Source organism: Siphateles boraxobius, unplaced genomic scaffold (genome assembly GCF_051911475.1).
Source record: "Siphateles boraxobius isolate OS27281-9 unplaced genomic scaffold, OSU_SipBor_1 39, whole genome shotgun sequence".
NCBI lineage: Eukaryota > Metazoa > Chordata > Actinopteri > Cypriniformes > Leuciscidae > Siphateles > Siphateles boraxobius.
In genome coordinates this window covers 2800233-2820519 of record NW_027509019.1, presented here as the reverse complement: position 1 = coordinate 2820519, position 20287 = coordinate 2800233, and the positions used below count along the sequence as shown (strand labels likewise).

Below are 20287 nucleotides of genomic sequence, written 5' to 3'. Positions count from 1 at the left end.
AGTAAATTTGTTTCAATTCTTAATATTTTTAAATCTCCTAATATTCTGCAGAAGAGAGAAGTAAATCAAGCTGCTTTTCTCATGAGAACTCAATCGCAGTTTCACTCTTTCTCAACACGTGATTGGCTGTTCGCTAAACTCAGGATAAAGCCTGAGTTGACAGATAAAGTTGATGATCAGCATCATTGTACCAACAAAGCCTGGTTGGATTGGTTTGGTTCTGACTCTAAACTAATCCTGTAACCCTGAGTTTGTTCATCCACCATGATGTACAGGCCCCTGGTGTGATCGACACTACACAGTCTAAGGAAAGCAGTTTTTGTTTCCACTCTGCAAGACCACATGGTTAATGAATGTGGCCACGATCTCATTTGATAAACCACTGTCTGCAACAGATGTGACTGGCACAGTACACTGAGAGAGAGCAGTCCAGGTAATCGCTGATAATAACTGTGTGTGTGTGTGTGTGTGTGTGTGTGTGTGTGTGTGTGTGTGTGTGTGTGTGTGTGTGTGTGTGTGTGTGTGTGTGTGTGTGTGTGTGTGTGTGTGTGTGTGTGTGTGTGTGTGTGTGTGTGTGTGTGTGTGTGTGTGTGCGCGCGTATTTGGTTCTCAACAAATTATGCTTACTATCTATTATGGACTCTGAGCTGATTTAGTTCTGTTTACTGAAGTTTTGCCTGTTGAAAAAGTGAACTGGCCTTTCACAATCTGTGACATACAAGGCTTTATTAATTTTATGGACTAAAGTGCTTTTTAGAGAATTTTAAACTGATTCTGAAAACGACTGAACAACTACACTGCCAACAAATACGATTTTTTCTGACTATGCTGCCCTTAATAGGACAATTGCTATAAATGGTAACATGTAAGTAGGTCTACTGAAGCTTGTGGTTATAGGTATGAATAATGGACTCTCTGCACACTTGCTTCTGCATTTAGCCTCATTACCATTCTCCGGTGAAGAGCAGTGCACGGAAGTTAAGAAAACGAAGCTCAGAATTAAATGTTGAGGAAGTATCACACAACTGGACACCACAATATTGATGTTATACACCTTCATGCTAAAGGTAATTAAAGCTTTCATATACTTGATTACTAAAATGTCATGTTTTAATGCAACATAGGGTAAAACGGGGGTAAAGGCACATCTTGTGCTTTTCACTCCTCCCATAGTGTATGACTGCAGAAAAACTATATGTCTGTACTGAACATTGATAGAGCAACGTATTTTTTTGTGTGTGAAAATAAATCATAAATGTCGTTTGTTCGTTTGTTTAAAAATATATCATATTAACCATCTGAATCTTACCATGTCTTGTCAACAATTGAAAAAGTCATCCAGATATTTATTATAAATTATTGTCTTTTGTCCCAATAGCAGGTGCGCCCCCCCCCCCCCCCCCCAAAAAAAAATACCACACTTTTACATATTCTTCCATTATTGAAAATCTTTAACAAAATCATTAACAAGGCCTTTGTCTCAAAATAAAATCAATTTTAAAACAACTTTAAACATTATATCAAATTAGAGCAGAACCAAGCTTGCGTTGCTGTCTATGATCAGACACATTTCCCTGATCATCATCAAAAGCGCTTATTTAGAAAAGTGCTGAGTTTGTGCCATCTAGTGGTCTAAAAGAGAATAAACTCAATAGCGCCTTTAGCCCTGTTGTACACTACTAAAATGTTAGGATCTATTTGCAGCTTTTAATCAAGGCAGAAAGGAAATTAAGGAAAACCAGAAGAATACAATCCAAGGGGAATAACAATCCTACCAGCTGCTTGTGAAAATCACGCTTAAACATCTGCAATAGTACTGCATTACAATAATGGCAAATCACTCAATAATGGAATTGACAAAAACAACAACACTAAGATGCCCAGATGCAGTGTGACCAACCAGAACCGGCTCTTGTCCAGAACCGTTCGTGTTTTTGAAAAATACCGGAACGAAGTGTGGGCGAATTGCTGGAAGCTTATCCTTTAATAGAATATGAATATTAAAATAGTAATGAATGCAGTTGTCGATATGAGAGAGAGAGAGAGAGCGTGTCGTCAATATGAAACAGATTTACTTTCAGTCTTTTCAACCACACAGTCTGGATATTTCTGTGTTACAAATATTCAAATGATCACAGAAGTACATGTATTCTGCAGAGATAAGTTCATAGTTCGAGTATAAACACTGATGTCTACGGTAGCAACCAAAATAGAGTAAATCACCTTTTGAAAGTTACTTCAAATAACAAGTGTATCAATTACATAGATGCGTCAAAACATTCATACAGACGACAGTCCGTAACTTTTTTATGTTCAGAATTCACTCCCGCACACTATCGTAACTTGCAATTTAAAATGAATGTTTATTAACACACAACGTTTCGGTCACACGACCTTCATCAGGAGTATACAAATGTTCAAAATCATCTCTTTTCAGATAAAAAACATGACCAATTACCAGAACTCCATCTGTAAACAATTAAGCTCATTGGAAGTACATAATTAGCACCACATCACAAACAATTACAAATTGTAATAGTTACAACAATCAATAAAGATCACCCTGTAGGTTAACAAGATCATCCAAAACACATAATCAACACGTCATCATCAAACAGCATCAAATTGTAATTCTAAACAGTTGCAACAGTCAGGCTCCTTAGCCACTCAAACTCATTGTAAATACCTAGTAGAAACAACATAAGAGACTTATTGACCCTCCAGGTCGTCCGATTGTGGCACAGACTAATTCCCTCTTATCTCCTTTATCTCAGTATGTTGATTATTTTATAAAACCTTTTGTTTATTCGTTACCATCTTACATTCGAGATTCTACTGATTTCATCAATAAGATCTCTGAGTTACATGATTTACCGGACATTTCTGTATTATTAACTTTGGACATAACAAGTTTATATACTAACATTTCACATGAAAAAGGACTTATTGCCCTCAGACATTATCTTTCGTTACGCGAGGACTTTAGTCCACCTTCAGACCTTATCATCGAGATGGCTTCCTACCTTTTGAAATATAATTATTTTAGTTTTGATAATGAATTTTTTCTTCAGATAAGTGGGACAGCAATGGGCTCGAACTTTGCCCCCAACTATGCCAATCTATTCATGGTTTTTTTTTTAAGAGAGTTATGTATTGAATAAGAGAATAACCCTTTCTATTCACAGATCATCAAATGGTACAGATACATTGACGATATATTTTGTATTTTTTTGGGTGATCACGATGATGCTCGAGAATTTGTTACATTTTTGAATAACTTGGTTGATGATTTACCTCTGAAATTAATTCGGTTAAAGTACATTTCCTCGATATGTGGGTACAGAAAAACGAAGGTAGTTTAACTACAACTTTGTTTACAAAAGAGACTAATCGTAACACACTTTTACTCGCTACCAGTTTTCATCCTATTTTTTAAAAAAGGACTGCCTAAGAGTCAGTTCTACAGATTGAGGAGGATTTGTCATTCTGATTCCGACTTTTTTGAGAAATCTAAAATCATGAAAAATAAATTTTTGAACAGAGGTTACCCTTTAGATTGGGTTGATGAAGCATTTAATACAGCTTTTAAAAAGACACGGTCTGATCTGTTAAAAAAGAAGACAAAAAAATCAAGAAAGTATTCTTTTTCTTGTATTACAACACATTCACCTAAGTCTTACATGATAAAATCAATTTTTAAAAAACACTGGCATTTGTTGTCTTCTGATCCGGAGTTGAGCGATATTTTTAGACATCCTCCTTTGATTGTATACAAACGCGCTAGAAATTTAAAAGACAGCTTGGTACATGCGCGTTTTCAGAGTGCTAGTCCTCGTACATCTCAGAGCTTACTTAGTCCTACACAGAAGGGCAACTATCGTTGTGGGAATTGCGCTCAGTGTAATAATACTTTTAAAACAAAATTTTTCTGTCACCCTAGAACTGGCAAAAAATATTGTATTAAATCTGTGATTACTTGTGTTTCCACTCATGTGGTTTATTTGATTCGTTGTCCTTGTGGTATTGGCTACGTGGGAAAAACGTCACGTCAATTAAAACAAAGAATTAGTGAACATAAGAGTTCGATCAGAAGAAAAGATATGAATTATCCAGTTGCGGACCATTTTGTAACTTTGAATCACGATGTTACCTCTTTACGGTTATGTGGGATTGAGAAAGTGACTTTGCCACCTAGAGGTGGCGACATTGAATTACTCCTACAGAGACGTGAATTGTTTTGGATTTACACTCTTCAAACTTTATCACCTAGGGGTATGAATGACGAAGCATTATTTAATGTAATGTTATAGTGATTTTGTAGTGTTTTGAATGACATGTTGTTTCTACTAGGTATTTACAATGAGTTTGAGTGGCTAAGGAGCCTGACTGTTTCAACTGTTTAGAATTACAATTTGATGCTGTTTGATGATGACGTGTTGATTATGTGTTTTGGATGATCTTGTTAACCTACAGGGTGATCTTTATTGATTGTTGTAACTATTACAATTTGTAATTGTTTGTGATGTGGTGCTAATTATTTACTTCCAATGAGCTTAATTGTTTACAGATGGAGTTCTGGTAATTGGTCATGTTTTTTATCTGAAAAGAGATGATTTTGAACATTTGTATACTCCTGATGAAGGTCGTGTGACCGAAACGTTGTGTGTTAATAAACATTCATTTTAAATTGCAAGTTACGATAGTGTGCGGGAGTAAATTATTCTGCTAAAACGACTAACTTGCACCTATCACCTGCATGTGTGCGATGGAGTTTGTTCACTAAATGTTCATAATTTACAAAATTGATATAATAAGCGAGTACATCTTTATGAAACGTCTTTATGAATCAATCATTCAAACCGATTTTAAAAGCTAGGAGAGGTCTCAAAGTATCCTAGAGCATCGGTTCCCAACAGGGGGGTCTCGGGCCACAAGGGGGCGTCAGAGAGATCTTTGGGGGGGTCGCGTCATATTTTGAAAAGTGTTGAACAGTTAGCATTAAAGCAGCAGTCCGTAACTTTTTTGTGTTCAAAATTTACTAAATTTATATAATGAGCGAGTAAATCATGAATCCATTTTTCAAACCGTGTTTTTGTCTTATCCTGAGTCACTATGGTACACCTTTAATAAGTGTTTATATTGGGACTATTTTACACTGGTTCGGGTCGCACCGCTGCGGTGTAGCCCAGTGCCCGCGTGACTCCTCATAGACATTAACAGAGAGAAGTAGCTCCGGCTACAATGTTCTTCCGCAAGACGCATTATTCTGTTAATAAACGCCTGTTTATTAAATCGCTAGAGCGCCACACAATCATATCACATTAGCTAATTTTATAGGATTACGTTTTTAAATTACAAATGGCCAACTGATGTCTTTGTTATAGTATTTTTTTTACTATACGCTATTATTTGTGCATAAACATATCTGGTTACAGTAATAAACACTATTTATTTGAAAACAAAACATTTTGTCATCCTTGCTGCAAGCTTACAAGAGCGACAATATCATTAAATATGAAGGGGGGCCTAAAATATTTTCTTGGGAAAAGGGGGTCTCAGACATAAAAACGTTGGGAACCACTGTCCTGGAGAATGCAGAAATGTTTAATTTCCATCAGAAAAATGTATTATTTTTGCATAAATTGCTAAATAATATGTTGAATCTGTTGACATTACCAGTCTGTTAAACTCATTTGACAAGTATAAGAAATAAACACATAAAGGATTGTGTATTTGTCCCTTACTAGGTGTTACAGCGAGTCAGGAACGAGACGGGGAACGAATCCAATCGCAAGCACATTTAATAAACAGGAAATCCAGGGAACTCAGAAACAAGGAACAGAAGTAACATAAACAACAACCGACAGCCAACAACTGAAACACAGGGGTTTAAATACACAGACAAACAAGCTAAACAAGATAACAAGGGGGCGTGGTTAATGAGAAACACCTGGGGAGACTAATAAACATGGACGAGGAACACCTGTGGACACTGAGCAACAACAAACAAAAGACAAGACACATGGCAGGATCACATGACAAACAAGGGATCACGTGATATACAAGACACAACAAAAACCCACACGTAACATAGCCCCCCCCCCCCCTATGGGCGGCTCCCGACGCCCCTTGAAACAAAAACACTAAAGTTTAGGAGGGTGGTGAAGTGGAGGCGGTCTTGGGGGAGGGACGGAGGGCCAGGTTCGTGCAGGGGACCAGGGCAGAGATGAACCCTCAGGCGGCCGTGGCGACGAAGACAGTCCATCGGGCGGCCAGGGCGGAGAAGACAGTCCATCGAGCGGCCAGGGCGGAGACGACCCCTCGGGCGGCCAGGGCGGAGACGACCCCTCGGGCGGCCATGGCGGCGAAGACCCCTCGGGCGGCCAGGGCGGCGAAGACTCCTCGGGCGGCCAGGGCGGCGGAGACACCGGCTCAGGAACAGCAGACACCGGCTCAGGAAGAGCAGAGACCGGCTCAGGAACAGCAGACACCGGCTCAGGAACAGCAGGAACAGCAGGAACAGCAGACACCGGCTCAGGAACAGCAGACACCGGCTCGGGAACAGACGACACACTCACTGGCTCGGGAACAGACGACACACACACTGGCTCGGGAACAGACGACACAGACACTGGCTCGGGAACAGACGACACACACAATGGCTCGGGAACGGAAGACACACACACTGGCTCGGGAACGGAAGACACACACACTGGCTCGGGAACAGACAACACACACACTGGCTCGGGAACAGACAACACAGACTCTGGCTCGGGAAAAGGCAACACAGACTCTGGCTCGGGAACACAGACTCTGGCTCGGGAACAGGCAACACACACACTGGCTCGGGAAAAGGAACAGGCTCTGGCCCGGGAACAGGAACAGGCTCTAGCCCGGGAACAGGAACAGGCTCTAGCCCGGGAACAGGAACAGGCTCTAGCCCGGGAACAGGAACAGGCTCTAGCCCGGGAACAGGAACAGGCACTGGCTCCGGCTCAGGAACAGACACTGGCTCCGGCTCAGGAACAGACACTGGCTCCGGCTCAGGAACAGACACTGGCTCCGGCTCAGGAACAGACACTGGCTCCGGCTCAGGAACAGACACTGGCTCCGGCTCAGGAACAGACACTTGCTCCGGCTCAGGAACAGACACCAGAACAGAAACAGCCATAAGGACAAACGTAAACACTGAAACAAACATAGAGCGATCAGGTTCAGGCGTGACTTGAACAGTCTCTGGATCGGCAAACGTGACTTGAACATCCTCTGGATCGGCAGACGTGACTTGAACAGCCTCTGGATCGGCAGACGTGACTTGAACAGCCTCTGGATCGGCAGACGTGACTTGAACATCCTCTGGATCGGCAGACGTGACTTGAACAGTCTCTGGATCGGCAGACGTGACTTGAACAGTCTCTGGATCGGCAGACGTGACTTGAACAGTCTCTGGATCGGCAGACGTGACTTGAACAGTCTCTGGATCAGCAGACGTGACTTGAACAGTCTCTGGATCTGCAGACGTGACTTGAACAGTCTCTGGATCGGCAGACGTGACTAGAACAGTCTCTGGATCGGCAGACGTGACTTGAACAGTCTCTGGATCGGACGGGACCAGCGGCGAGGACTCTGGGCTGACAGGAAGTACAGGAAGGACTTCCAGGCATTGCGGGACGCGGGAAGTCCTCTTCCTCCGTCTCCGAGAGCGAGAGGGCGCTGTGCTGGACGGGACCAGCGGTGAGGGCGCTGTGCTGGACGGGACCAGCGGTGAGGGCGCTGGGCTGGACGGGACCAGCGGTGAAGGCTCTGTGCTGGCTTGGACCAGCGGTGAGGGCGCTGTGCTGGACGGGACCAGCGGTGAGGGCGCTGTGCTGGACGGGACCAGCGGTGAAGGCTCTGTGCTGGACGGGACCAGCGGTGAAGGCTCTGTGCTGGACGGGACCAGCGGTGAAGGCTCTGTGCTGGACGGGACCAGCGGTGAAGGCTCTGTGCTGGACGGGACCAGCGGTGAAGGCTCTGTGCTGGACGGGACTAGCGGTGAAGGCTCTGTGCTGAACGGGACCAGCGGTGAAGGCTCTGTGCTGGACGGGACCAGCGGTGAAGGCTCTGGCTGGACGCGGCTGACGTGAAGCTCTGGCTGGATGCGGCTGACGTGAAGCTCTGGCTGGACGCGGCTTACGTGAAGCTTTGGCTGGACGCGGCTGAGGTGAAGCTCTGGCTGGACGCGGCTGACGTGAAGCTCTGGCTGGACGCGGCTGACGTGAAGCTCTGGCTGGACGCGGCTGACGTGAAGCTCTGGCTGGACGCGGCTGATGGGAAGATCTAGCTGGACGTGGCTGACGGAAAGCTCTGGCTGGACGTGGCTGACGTGAAGCTCTGGCTGGACGTGGCTGACGTGATGAGGATTGGGCTGGACGCAGAGATGTTGACGCTGAGAAATTTGTCTGGACCCATATCCTCCCCTGTGACCTCCACGGAACCCCCGGAAAATCGCTTTGCGGGTTCCCACAAAGGCCTGTTTGTCGAACTCCATGCTCATGCTGGGAAGATCAGGCGAGATTCGTACTGCTGGATTCATTTGTGGTCGGTTGTTCTGTTACAGCGAGTCAGGAACGAGACGGAGAACGAATCCAATCGCAAGCACATTTAATAAACAGGAAATCCAGGGAACTCAGAAACAAGGAACAGAAGTAACATAAACAACAACCGACAGCCAACAACTGAAACACAGGGGTTTAAATACACAGACAAACAAGCTAAACAAGATAACAAGGGGGCGTGGTTAATGAGAAACACCTGGGGAGACTAATAAACATGGACGAGGAACACCTGTGGACACTGAGCAACAACTAACAAAAGACAAGACACATGGCAGGATCACATGACAAACAAGGGATCACGTGATATACAAGACACAACAAAAACCCACACATAACACTAGGGGAGACCGGGGACAATTGCAACACTTTTTACATTTGGCTGTGTTACTCAGAGACGGTTTGGATTAGACAAACCAATTGTTTATTGGGGACAGTTGCAACATGTTACAAATACAATATATTACAATATATGTCAGTGTTAGCAAAATGATTATCATCATGTAAGTTATAATAATATTATGGCGCTTTTCCCATGCATGGTACGGTACGGTACGGCTCGCTTTAAATAAGTAGGCTTTTAGTGACATAGGAAGAATGGAACAATTTGTGAGGCAATTAACTTTTATTTAGCCTATTGTCATGTTTAGCTTGGAAGTATTGGGAAGTATTGAGAAGGGAAATAAAATGCCTCGTCCTGTTACCATACTTCAGGCATATCTGTGCGTCTTCCTTTAGACAATCTGGAGCTGATAAAGTGTTGTTCAGGCGCACTTTTTTTAGCCTTTAAGTAAGTGCGTCTGTGACTTCATCCAACACATTACTTGTGTTACCCGGTTAATGGTTTCCATGCAAACCTGAACAAAGGGTGATTTCAATAAGCAGATATTTAGGAGTTATCAGTGCATCATTGTTCATGTAAACATGCTTAAAATACATTTCTGGGAAATTAATTTACAGTTAACAAATTAACCTATAAACCTGTTAGCCAATATTATTTTACTGTAGCAATTTTTCAGTGCTTTTCTATAAAAATTGCATAGATGTTATTTTGTTTTACAGTGCAGAAGTACAATGAGGTTGTTACTTTAGTGTGTGGGGTGGTGGGGAGTTCTGAGATTATTTTTCATGCCCTTGTGGTGTATAAAGCAGGTGTACCAATTATCAAATTTCAGTGACTGTCCAGTGATCCTATCACTAAGCCTTTTCACAATTGGATTCTTAAGAAACAGTTTAGAAAATGCTAAATCTGATACTAGAGGGGGGAAGCGTTCTTGAGCACAGAACAGAAAAATAAAAATCATAATCAAATGCAAAATCAGCCACAAATGCAGAACAAAAGCAGATATGAAGGGGTGAGACCTAACACATGCGAGCACAAACACTTTCGCATTCACACGCACACGCACACAAACCTCTTTGTTTCTGCTTATTGCTACTGGTTGTTCTTTTGGTTTCAATTGGGTTTATTGAAATAAATAATTTGTGAATACAATATGACTCTTTATTTGTTTGTGGCATTTTAGTTATATTTTTACAACTTTACGTGGCATTACTACAGAAAACAGAAAACACCTCAAACAACAAAAAAATTCTAACATTTCACAAAAATAAATATTTTAAATCATTTTATAATGTGTTTAAACTGAGCAAAATTATAAACGCAACACTTTTTTGCCCCCATTTTTCATGAACTTAAAGATCTAAAACTTTTTTATGTGCACAAAAGGCCTATTTCTCTCAAATATTGTTCACAAATCTGTCTAAATCTGTGTTAGTGAGCACTTCTCCTTTGCCGAGCTTCCAGGAATTGTGTACAGATCCTCCAACATGGGGCTGAGCATTATCATGCTGCAACATAAGGTGATGGCCGTGGATGAATGGCACAACCATGGGCCTCAGAATCTCTGTGCATTCAAAATGCCATTTCAATAAAATGCAACTGTGTTCGTTGTCCATAACATACGCCTGCCTATACCATAACCCCACCGCCACCATGGGTCACTCGATCCACAACATTGACATCAGCAAACCGCTCACCCACACGACGCCATACACGCTGTCTGCCATCTGCCCTGTACAGTGAAAACCAGGATTCATCCATGAAGAGAACACCTCTCCAAAGTGCCAGACGCCATTGAATGTGAGCATTTGCCCACTCAAGTCGGTTACCCCGTCCTTAGGTCGAGACCCCGATGAGGACGACGAGCATGCAGATAAGCTTGCCTGAGATGGTTTTTGACAGTTTGTGCAGAAACTCTTTGATTATGCAAACCGATTGTTGCAGCAGCTGTCTGGGTGGCTAGTCTCTGACGATCTTGGAGGTGAAATGCTGGAAATGCTGAAATGCACCTGGGCTGGTGTGGTTACACGTGGTCTGCAGTTGTGAGGCCGGTTGGATGTACTGCCAAATTCTCTGAAACACCTTTGGAGACTTCTTATGGTAGAGAAATGAATATTCAATTCACGGGCAACAGCTCTGGTGGACATTCCTGCAGTCAGCATGCCAATTGCACGCTCCCTCAAAACTTGCAACATCTGTGGCATTGTGCTGTGTGATAAAACTACACATTTTAGAGTGGACTTTTATTGTGGCCAGCCTAAGGCACACCTGTGCAATAATCATGCTGTCTAATCAGCATCTTGATATGCCACACCTGTGAGGTGGATGGATTATCTTGGTAAAGGAGAAGTTCTCACTAACACAGATTTAGACAGATTTGTGAACAATATTTGAGTGAAATAGGCTTTTTGTATACATAGAAAAAGTCTTAGATATTTGAGTTCAGCTCATGAAAAATGGGGGCAAAAACAAAAGTGTTGCGTTTATTATTTTTGTTCAGTGTATGTTGTGTAATATATATATACTACACACAACACACAGGAGAATAACCTGGAGAAAAACAAAAACGAAAGACAAGTAACAGACAGAAACTCACCCGCACACACCAAATAAAAAGAAACAACAATTAAATAGGTATTGTAGCAAATTAGCTCTACAGAAATATTAATAATCAATCATAACTCGTTATAATTGATTATGAATATTTGGATCAGTTAATAGAATTAACATGTAAATTAATATTACAATCAATTAATCTTGTCCCGTGAACACTCAGTGTTAATTTTTTATTAATTCTCAGAAATGTACATTTCCGGGGCATGGCAAATGTCTTTCTTACTGTACAGTACTACTAAGCGCAAGTAGTCAAGATCTATGATTAGCGACTCCAGTATATGAGCTTGAGACATTTACATTTACATTTTACATTTATTCATTTAGCAGATGCTTTTATCCAAAGCGACTTACAAATGAGAACAATAGAAGCAGTTAAACTAACAGTAGGACAACAGTACGTAAGTGCCATAACCCCTCTCAGTTTAATTTAAGTGCAGTTTTTAAAAAAAAAAAATTTTTAAATAGAATAGAAGAGAAGAGAAAGTGTTAGTATTACTGAATCAAGTGCTGCCGAAAAAGATACGTCTTCAGCAGTTTCTTGAAAGTGGCTACTGACTCAGAAGCTCTGGTTGAGTTAGGCAGATCATTCCACCAACAGGGAACAGTCATGGTAAAGGTCCAAAAAAGAGATTTTGTGCCTCTTTGAGATGGTACCACAAGACGACATTCGCTAGCAGAGCGCAAGTTTCTGGATGGCACGTAAGTCTGAAGTAATGAGTTTAGGTAAGAGGGAGCAGTGCCACTGGTTGTTCTGTAGGCAAACGTCAGTGTCTTGAATTTAATGCGAGCGGCAACTGGGAACCAGTGCAATTTTGTGAGTAGAGGAGTAACGTGTGCTCTCTTTGGCTCATTAAAGACTACTCTGGCTGCAGCATTCTGGATCAATTGTTGAGGTTTGACAGAGCAAGCTGGAAGACCAGCCAGTAGAGCATTACAATAGTCCAGTCTGGATGGAACAAGTACTTGGACAAGGGGTTGTGTAGCATGCTCTGTAAGGAAGGGCCTGATCCTCCTAATGTTGTGCAAGGCAAATCTGCAGGACCGGGCAGTTCTAGCAATGTGGTCTGTGAATTTCAACTGATCATCAATTACAACCCCAAGGTTCCTAGCTGACCTTGATGGAGTTATGGATGACGAGCCTAGCTGAATGGAGAAGTTGTGATGAAGTGTTGGGTTGGCCGGGACCACAAGTAGCTCTGTCTTCGCAAGGTTTAGTTGAAGGTGGTGGTCCTTCATCCAGCCAGAAATGTCTGTCAGGCAGGCTGAGATACGAGCAGCGACCCTCGGATCGTCAGGCTGGAATGAGAGGTAGAGTTGCGTGTCATCAGTGTAGCAATGATAGGAAAAGCCCTGTTTCTGAATAACAGATCCTAGTGATGTCATGTAGATGGAGAAGAGGAGTGGTCCAAGCACTGAGCCCTGAGGCAACCCAGTAGCTGGATGTTGGGTCTTAGATGCCACACCTCTCCACGACACCCTAAAGGACCTACCTGAGAGGTAAGACTCGAACCATTGGAGTGCAGTTCCCGAGATGCCCTTCATCTTTAGGATTGACAGGAGGATCTGGTGGTTAACTGTGTCAAAAGCAGCAGACAGATCCAGCAGGATGAGAACTGAGGATTTTGAAGCTGCTCTTGCCAGTCTCAGAGCTTCAATTACTGAGAGCAGGGCAGTCTCAGTTGAGTGTCCGCTTTTGAATTGTTGTCCAAGAGGTTTTTCTGTGTAAGAAAGGAGGAGATCTGGTTGAAAACAACTCGTTCAAGTGTTTTCGTGACAAATGGAAGAAGAGATACCGGTCTGTAACTTGTTAGATGTGCTGGATTTAGATAGGGTTTCTTAAGCAGTGGGGTTACTCGAGCCTGCTTAAAAGCTGTGGGAAAGGTACCAGTGTGAAGAGAGGTGTTTATGATGTGCGTGAGTGTAGGTACAACTGAGGAAGACATAGCTTAGTAGAGGGGATTAGTTTAGTGAAGTAGATTAGTGGGGATAGGATCAAGCGGAAAGGTGGTAGGGCGATTGGAAAGGAGTTTAGAGACTTCCGCCTCTGAAAGTAGAGAGAAGGAGGGTAGAATGTGTGCGTTTGCTGGTAAAATGTTTGTCAGTTTGTGGATTGGTAAATTGGCCGCTGATGGTGGTTGTTTTATCTATGAAGAATGTGGCAAAATCGTCAGCTGTTAGGGTTGATGAAGGAGGAGGAGGAGGAGGAGGAGGGTTGAAAAGAGAGGAGAAGGTTTTGAAAAGCATGCGAGAGTCAGAAGAATTGATAATTTTGTTGTGATAGTAAGCCATTTTAGCAGTAGAGATATTAGCAGAGAAGGAAGAGAGGAGGGATTGATAAAGACCCAGGTCTGTCGGATCTTTCGATTTGTGCCACTTCCTCTCTGCACCCCCTGAGTTTAGTACGATGTTCGCAGAGAATATCAGATAACCAGGGGGCAGAGGGTGTGGCGTGGGCTGGCCTGGAGGAAAGGGGACAGAAGTTGTCCAAGCAGGATGTTTAAGTGGAGAAAAGAGTATTAGTTGCACTGTTAGTATCTATTGTTTAGAGCTGATCAGGTGGAGGAAGTGTGGATGAGACCAAAGAGGATAGGCGAGAGGGTGAGCGTAGGTTCCGTCGAAAGGTGACCTGTGGAGGAGTGTGTGTTGTGTTCTGAGGCAGGTTGAGGTTGAGAGTGAGGAGGATGTGATCTGAGGTGTGCAGTGGAGTGACCAGTGTATTGTCCGTGGAGCAGTAGCGCGTGGTCCAATTGGTTACCTGATTTGTGAGTGGCCACAGTAGATACTCGTTTGAGGTCGAATGAGGCAAGCAGGGTGTGGAAATCGGCAGCCTGAGGTTTTTCTAGGTGGATGTTGAAGTCTCCAAGAATTACGAGAGGTGTACCATCTTCAGGGAAGGATGAGAGTAGTACATCAAGCTCCTCCAAGAAACTGCCAAGTTGACCTGGGGGACGATATACAACTACAAAATGGATTTTAATAGGACTAGTGATGGTAATTGAATGTGATTCAAATGAGCTGTTGTCAAAAAGAGGTGCTAAAGGATAAAATTTCCAGTCATTCGAGATGAGCAGACCAGTACCACCACCCCTTCCGGTCAGACGGGGGGTGTGTGAAAAAGTGAAGTTATTGGAGAGGGCAGCAGGTGTGACAGTGTCCTCTGGTCTGATCCAGGTCTCAGTCAGGGCCAATAGACTGATACCTGAATGACTTGAAAATGATGTAATGGAATCAGCTTTGTTAACAGCGGACTGGCAGTTCCAGAGACCAATAGGAAAAGAGAATAAAGTATTAGAAGACACCGGAAGGGTACGGAGATTGTTAGGATTGTACCGCCTCCGACGAGTGAACTTGATTTACGTATGTTAATATTAAATGCTAATACAGCTTTAAAACTATAGCAAATCAGAGCAACATGAAAAGGCAACAGTAGGTTATCGTTAGCTACATGATATTAACTAACAGCATACGTAAACCATCCGAATAAAGTACCGTATCCAGAAATAATATTTTAAACTAACCATTTGGAGATGTCCTGCTGGAGCCGCTGAGTTGCAAATTCTTCGTCCGTTGCTTCTCAATCCGGATCAGACTGCGTGTCTGCGTGCCATTGCAATATATCCAATGTAAACATGCATTGTACCGTTGCCGCAAGCTGGTCAAGGCCTACACCTTGCCCCGCCTTTCTCCTCCTCATTAGCATTTAAAGCTACAGACACCGAAAACAGCACGTCTGAAGGAAAGCTCATTGTGGGACTGGCTTGTAGTGGCTATAATTCTGTACCAAGGCTGAATTTTGGGAAAAGGATTTCAGATACAGTACTAGGGACCACTAAGGCCTATATCAAAGCCTACAAAAAGTAGCATGTCATGGGACCTTTAACCTATAGATAAAGCTATACATTAACTTTCGCAAAGTTGCTTGTTTAGTGTTAATTTGAGCTGTGACAAACATTTCACTCGCACAAGTCCATCTTGCTTGCATTAAAAGCACACGACAAGCATCATTGTAGGCCACCTGCAGCCTGGCTTTTTTATAGTTAGTCTAAAGATAGGCTGTGTATAGAGATGTACAATATGTCTTAAACAGAGTCATCTTAACATCGTCTGTACAGTGTCCAAACTTCTGTGCGAGAGTATTAGCCTGGGCGTACAAAGTTCTACATAGTCTAAAAATGTCTTGAAAATATGCCCAAGATACTTGATTTTCCTTGTGACCTCAAGAACAACATTTGACAGAAAGAATTCCGGAAATTTCATAAACTTGTCTTGCTTGGTCCTACAGATCATGACCACACTCTTAGTTGCATTATTCAGTATGTTGTGTTCGGTAACACTTTATTTTAAGGTGCTTGTAATAGGCAGTAATTAACAGTTAATAAGACACTTATAAGACCTTATAGGATGCTTATAAACATAAATAAGTTAATATAAGTGTTAATTAAAGCATAATTAACACATTTATAAGGGTGTAAATTGTTTTCCTATTGTTTTCCTGAGGATAAATTTGTTTTCCTTAGGATAAATTTTGTTTTATTTTTCTAACGACTATTCGGGCACTTTTGGGGCCCTTAACGAATGCTTTAGATGCGTCTAAGAAACTCATAAAAATGGAGGAGCTCTGGTTTTTATATTTAGCAATTATCTCTTTAAGAGCATATATACACGTCTGTGCCAGCATAGCCTTAAAACCAAACGGGTTATCTGTAGATTTAACAGTTCAGTTCAGTTCAAGTTTATTTATATAGCACGTTTAAGAACAACCATGATTGACCAAAGTGATTAACAAAATTCAAGATAAAAAATAAAATAAAATAAAAATACACAAACAATACACATTATACAATACAAATAAGCAACAATAGGTCAAGATATCAAAGCTCAACTTGAATTGAAAGCCAAGGCATAATAATGGGTCTTAAGCAAATAACAATTAACAAATTCTGAAATCCTGTCCAGCAGGATTGTTTCCATATTTTTTGACACTATGCTGGCCAATGCTATTGGTCTGTAATTGTCAAAACTGGAACTAACAAGACAGTTAACATTGAGTCATGTAAAAAAAAAACATGTACAAGAAAAGCTGTAAAACAGATAGAAAGCAGTGGAGCCAACCTCGCACCTGCAAACCTTAAATGCTCATCAGCAACACCATCCAACCCTCTAGCTTTATTATTAGACAATTTGCAAATTGCTTCAAAAACTTCATGTGACAGAATTATATCTGTGCTGTCAACATTACTCACAGTATAGGACTCACTCTTAACACAATTAAACAAACTACTGTAGTGTCAAAGTTCTAAGATATTATCAGTACCTGACATGTCATCAACCACACATGGTAGTGACTGGCAGTCATCATTTTCACATCCTTCCAGAAGTCATACACGTGGTTACAAAAGTTTCCTGGCCACTGAATCAGCCCTCATATCTCTCTCATTTTTACTAATAAAACGTACTTATATTGGGCATTGGTGACCCTTTTTTGCTCAAAAACAGGACCCATATCTTGTGAGAGATCACTTGAATCAACCAGTGCTATAACTATATCATCATACATAAACAAATTTCTGATCCGTGTCTCGAGTTTTTAGTTATAAATTATTATAAAGTAAGAAATACTACTTTCATTTTCGAAACTTTGTGTCAAAGATAAAAATTCATAGTTTATTTGTTTCTCTAATGGAATATGATCAGCAGTTGAAAACTCATATATAATTTACATGTCTGTTAATGAGGCGTAGCAAAAATGTATTTACTGTCTGTTATATCTGAATTCATATCACCAACAACAAACACATTAGATCATTTCTTGTCCTGTATAAATGAATTTCTAAAAGCAAGTCTATTAAGATATTCAGTTTAATTAAGTTGACACTCATACAGGGTGTCCACAGTCAAGATAACATATTATCTGCCATTTTGTTTTAAGTGTATAGCTATACACCAGTTAATTTCAAGTCTAATTATGTTAATGCAAGAGTCAAGTCTCTTATCCCGGAGATTCCATCACTAATATCCACACTGGACTCCCCAGCCCCATGGAAGTTATCATTATTGTGCTTAATCCATTTAGATCTTGTTTTATCAGAAATGTCTCTTGTAAACACAGCACATCACACTGATCCAGGAGCTGGTCTATAACAACACGGCGTGCTCGGTCTTCTTCTTGTACGATATTACTTTTAGATTCATTTGTTCAGTGTTAAGCCTCAGTGGCATGGGCAGACGAGGCCTCAGTCACTGCCAGACCAGCACGGTTTGCTCCAGCAACACCAGATCTGCTGGGTTGCTCATAAAGGCGGCATACATAAGCGCCCACCAGCTATATCTCTGGTTTATTAATCTTCACCACATCATTGCATTCTGCCGAAACTTTAAAGGATGCTAATCTTTTATTAACAGTGGTTATTTTCTGGCACGTAACCTGACCCAGCTGATCCCGTGTGAGTCAGTTAATGTCTGCACATCTAGATCAGGCGAGAATTTAGAGGCAAAAACATTCACCAGTTTTGTGGTCATCGACTTAATGTGGCTTGCTGCTCCTGTGAAGTGTTGTGCAAGTTACTTCCAGACTGTAATACATTATAGATCACTTATTACCTTTATTTAAAAGTAATTATTTACCTTACAATATAATTGTCTCAGAATTATAATGCGTTACATTACTCCTGAATTACTTTTGAGTAACTTTCACCAAAATAACCACAGAAGTAGAACTTAACATTCTAAAATTACAAAATGTACTACAGAGCATTTTACATCCAGTGGAAGGCGATATGATGTAGAATAATAACTGTGGGCTATTCAGGCTACTAACAACATGGCATATCATTGGCAAAGTGAAGGCTCAAGACAATGCAAGACAGGATGACAGACAGAATCACACAATCCAAGTCTGTTAAAACTATGGTTTTAAGAAGTAAAGTGATTATCTGGCAAAATCTGGGAATAGCTTGGGTAGGGATGGGCGTTTCAAGCAAAAATAATATTCGAAGATCGCTGGGTATTATTCGATGATTATTCGAAAATCGCACCCCTCCCCCACATGCACGCACACATGCATGTATAGGCTACACACCAGACCATGTGAGCAAAGCGGAGCGGTGTGACGCTTAAAAAAAAAGTTTAAAAATCTTAAACATACATTTCATATTTATCTTTAAATAATAAAATGTAATTTTTTTTATTTCATCTATGTTGATTATATGAAAAGGGAACCGCATGAGATTAGTAAGTTAGGATCATAAGATGCCCAATATATCGGAAAACATTTGGAATGGGTCAGACATTTTGACCACTTATTAAGTTTTGCTTTGTAGAAAGCCTTTCTTTAAAGTGAATTTCGTTTTGTATAAATTGTATCTTCATTTTAATCAATGTTTCATAAAAAATTGCCTGGATTAATAATAAGAAGCAAATATAGTAGACAATATAATCAGGACACGGAGGCGCTGGCGCATGAACTGGAGCTTGTCTCATAAATGAACCGAAACTCAGCGTGTAAGATACTTGCCTCACAGACCTGAGAAGTATATCTATAGAAAGCTTGAAATGTCTACTTTTAAACAAAACAATTAAAAACTTTAAGAAATTGGCTACTCTCTGCTTATGTAGGCTAATTCGTATGAAGTGTGCATTTCTCTCTATAGGCGCGTTCACTACTTCAAAGATGGTGAGTCAGCATCGTCAACTTTATCTTTGCAGCCGACGCTGACACAGAAAACACTAGTTTATTAATAAACAATTCAAATGTTTCATGCATAATCATTACTTTTACTGGTTCTTTGTGGCAAGCTTTATGCATGCGTTAAGATGCGGAATAGGCAATATATTACGATAACGCTCATTATGGTTTAGCATTCTCTCCCATATATATTTAAGTAATTAAATCAATATAAATATGTGATTAGACTAATGGCTTAAATTAACTACTACTAGTCGACTACAAAAAAAATTTAGTCGTGCACGGGCAGCCCTACTTATTTCACATATTTTCTGTCACAAAGGGCGTTCGGCGCTGAGTGGACTGAGTGAGTGGCGCATAATCTTCGGAAATATTACCACTCCGCTCACATGCTCTGGTGAGTCAATGTGTATCTTTTTCTGTTGTCTGAGAGTTGATTGACAGCTTTTAGATGCATTATTGGCATTGCCACCCTCTGGTTACATGAACATGTCACCGCATCAGAACCAAAAACGGGGATTTTTTAAAGACAATAATCACACAACCTATTCGATATTCTATAATAAAATCAACTAATTGAATATTCGAAAATCGTGAGTCAACCCTGAGCTTGGGTCTATTCATATAAGACACAACAGAACTGTACATAAACTCTAATGCCATAACAAGATGCACATATGTTCTTTTCTTATTGTTTCTATTATTTTTATTCTCTTTGAATTGTGCGCCTAATGAACATAGCTTATGCTTTCTCGGGAAGTATAAAGTGCACTTGGAGGACCAAGCCTCAGCCTCAGTCATTTTAGTCCATAGAAATTAACATATAGGCTAAACATAGCCTAACTGCTTAGAAAGAAAACACAGAAAAAATAGAGACCCTTCGGCCAAACTCGAAGTAATGCGCATACGTCCATCTGGCGAATGTACAGTCTTCTTCTGCCATCGTCACCCATGCTTTTCCACTGGCCAGCGCGAGCACAGAGGCCGACATCATGCCTTGCGACACTCCTGTAAAACCCGCTCTTAAACACGTCTTCACTGTCACATAAT

At 41.3% G+C, this 20287-nt stretch overlaps 1 protein-coding gene across 2 annotated transcripts in view; it reads left to right on the top strand.

The window, feature by feature from the left end:
* Positions 1 to 350: 350 nt before the first annotated feature.
* The window catches only part of p2ry13 (purinergic receptor P2Y13), a 28848-nt gene continuing 8911 nt past the window's right edge, over positions 351 to 20287 (top strand). For both annotated transcript variants that reach the window (XM_077197334.1, XM_077197335.1), the window contains exons 1-2: positions 351 to 433; positions 940 to 1067. The gene's annotated coding sequence lies outside the window, so the exon portion shown is untranslated. The remainder of the gene's footprint in view (positions 434 to 939; positions 1068 to 20287) is intronic.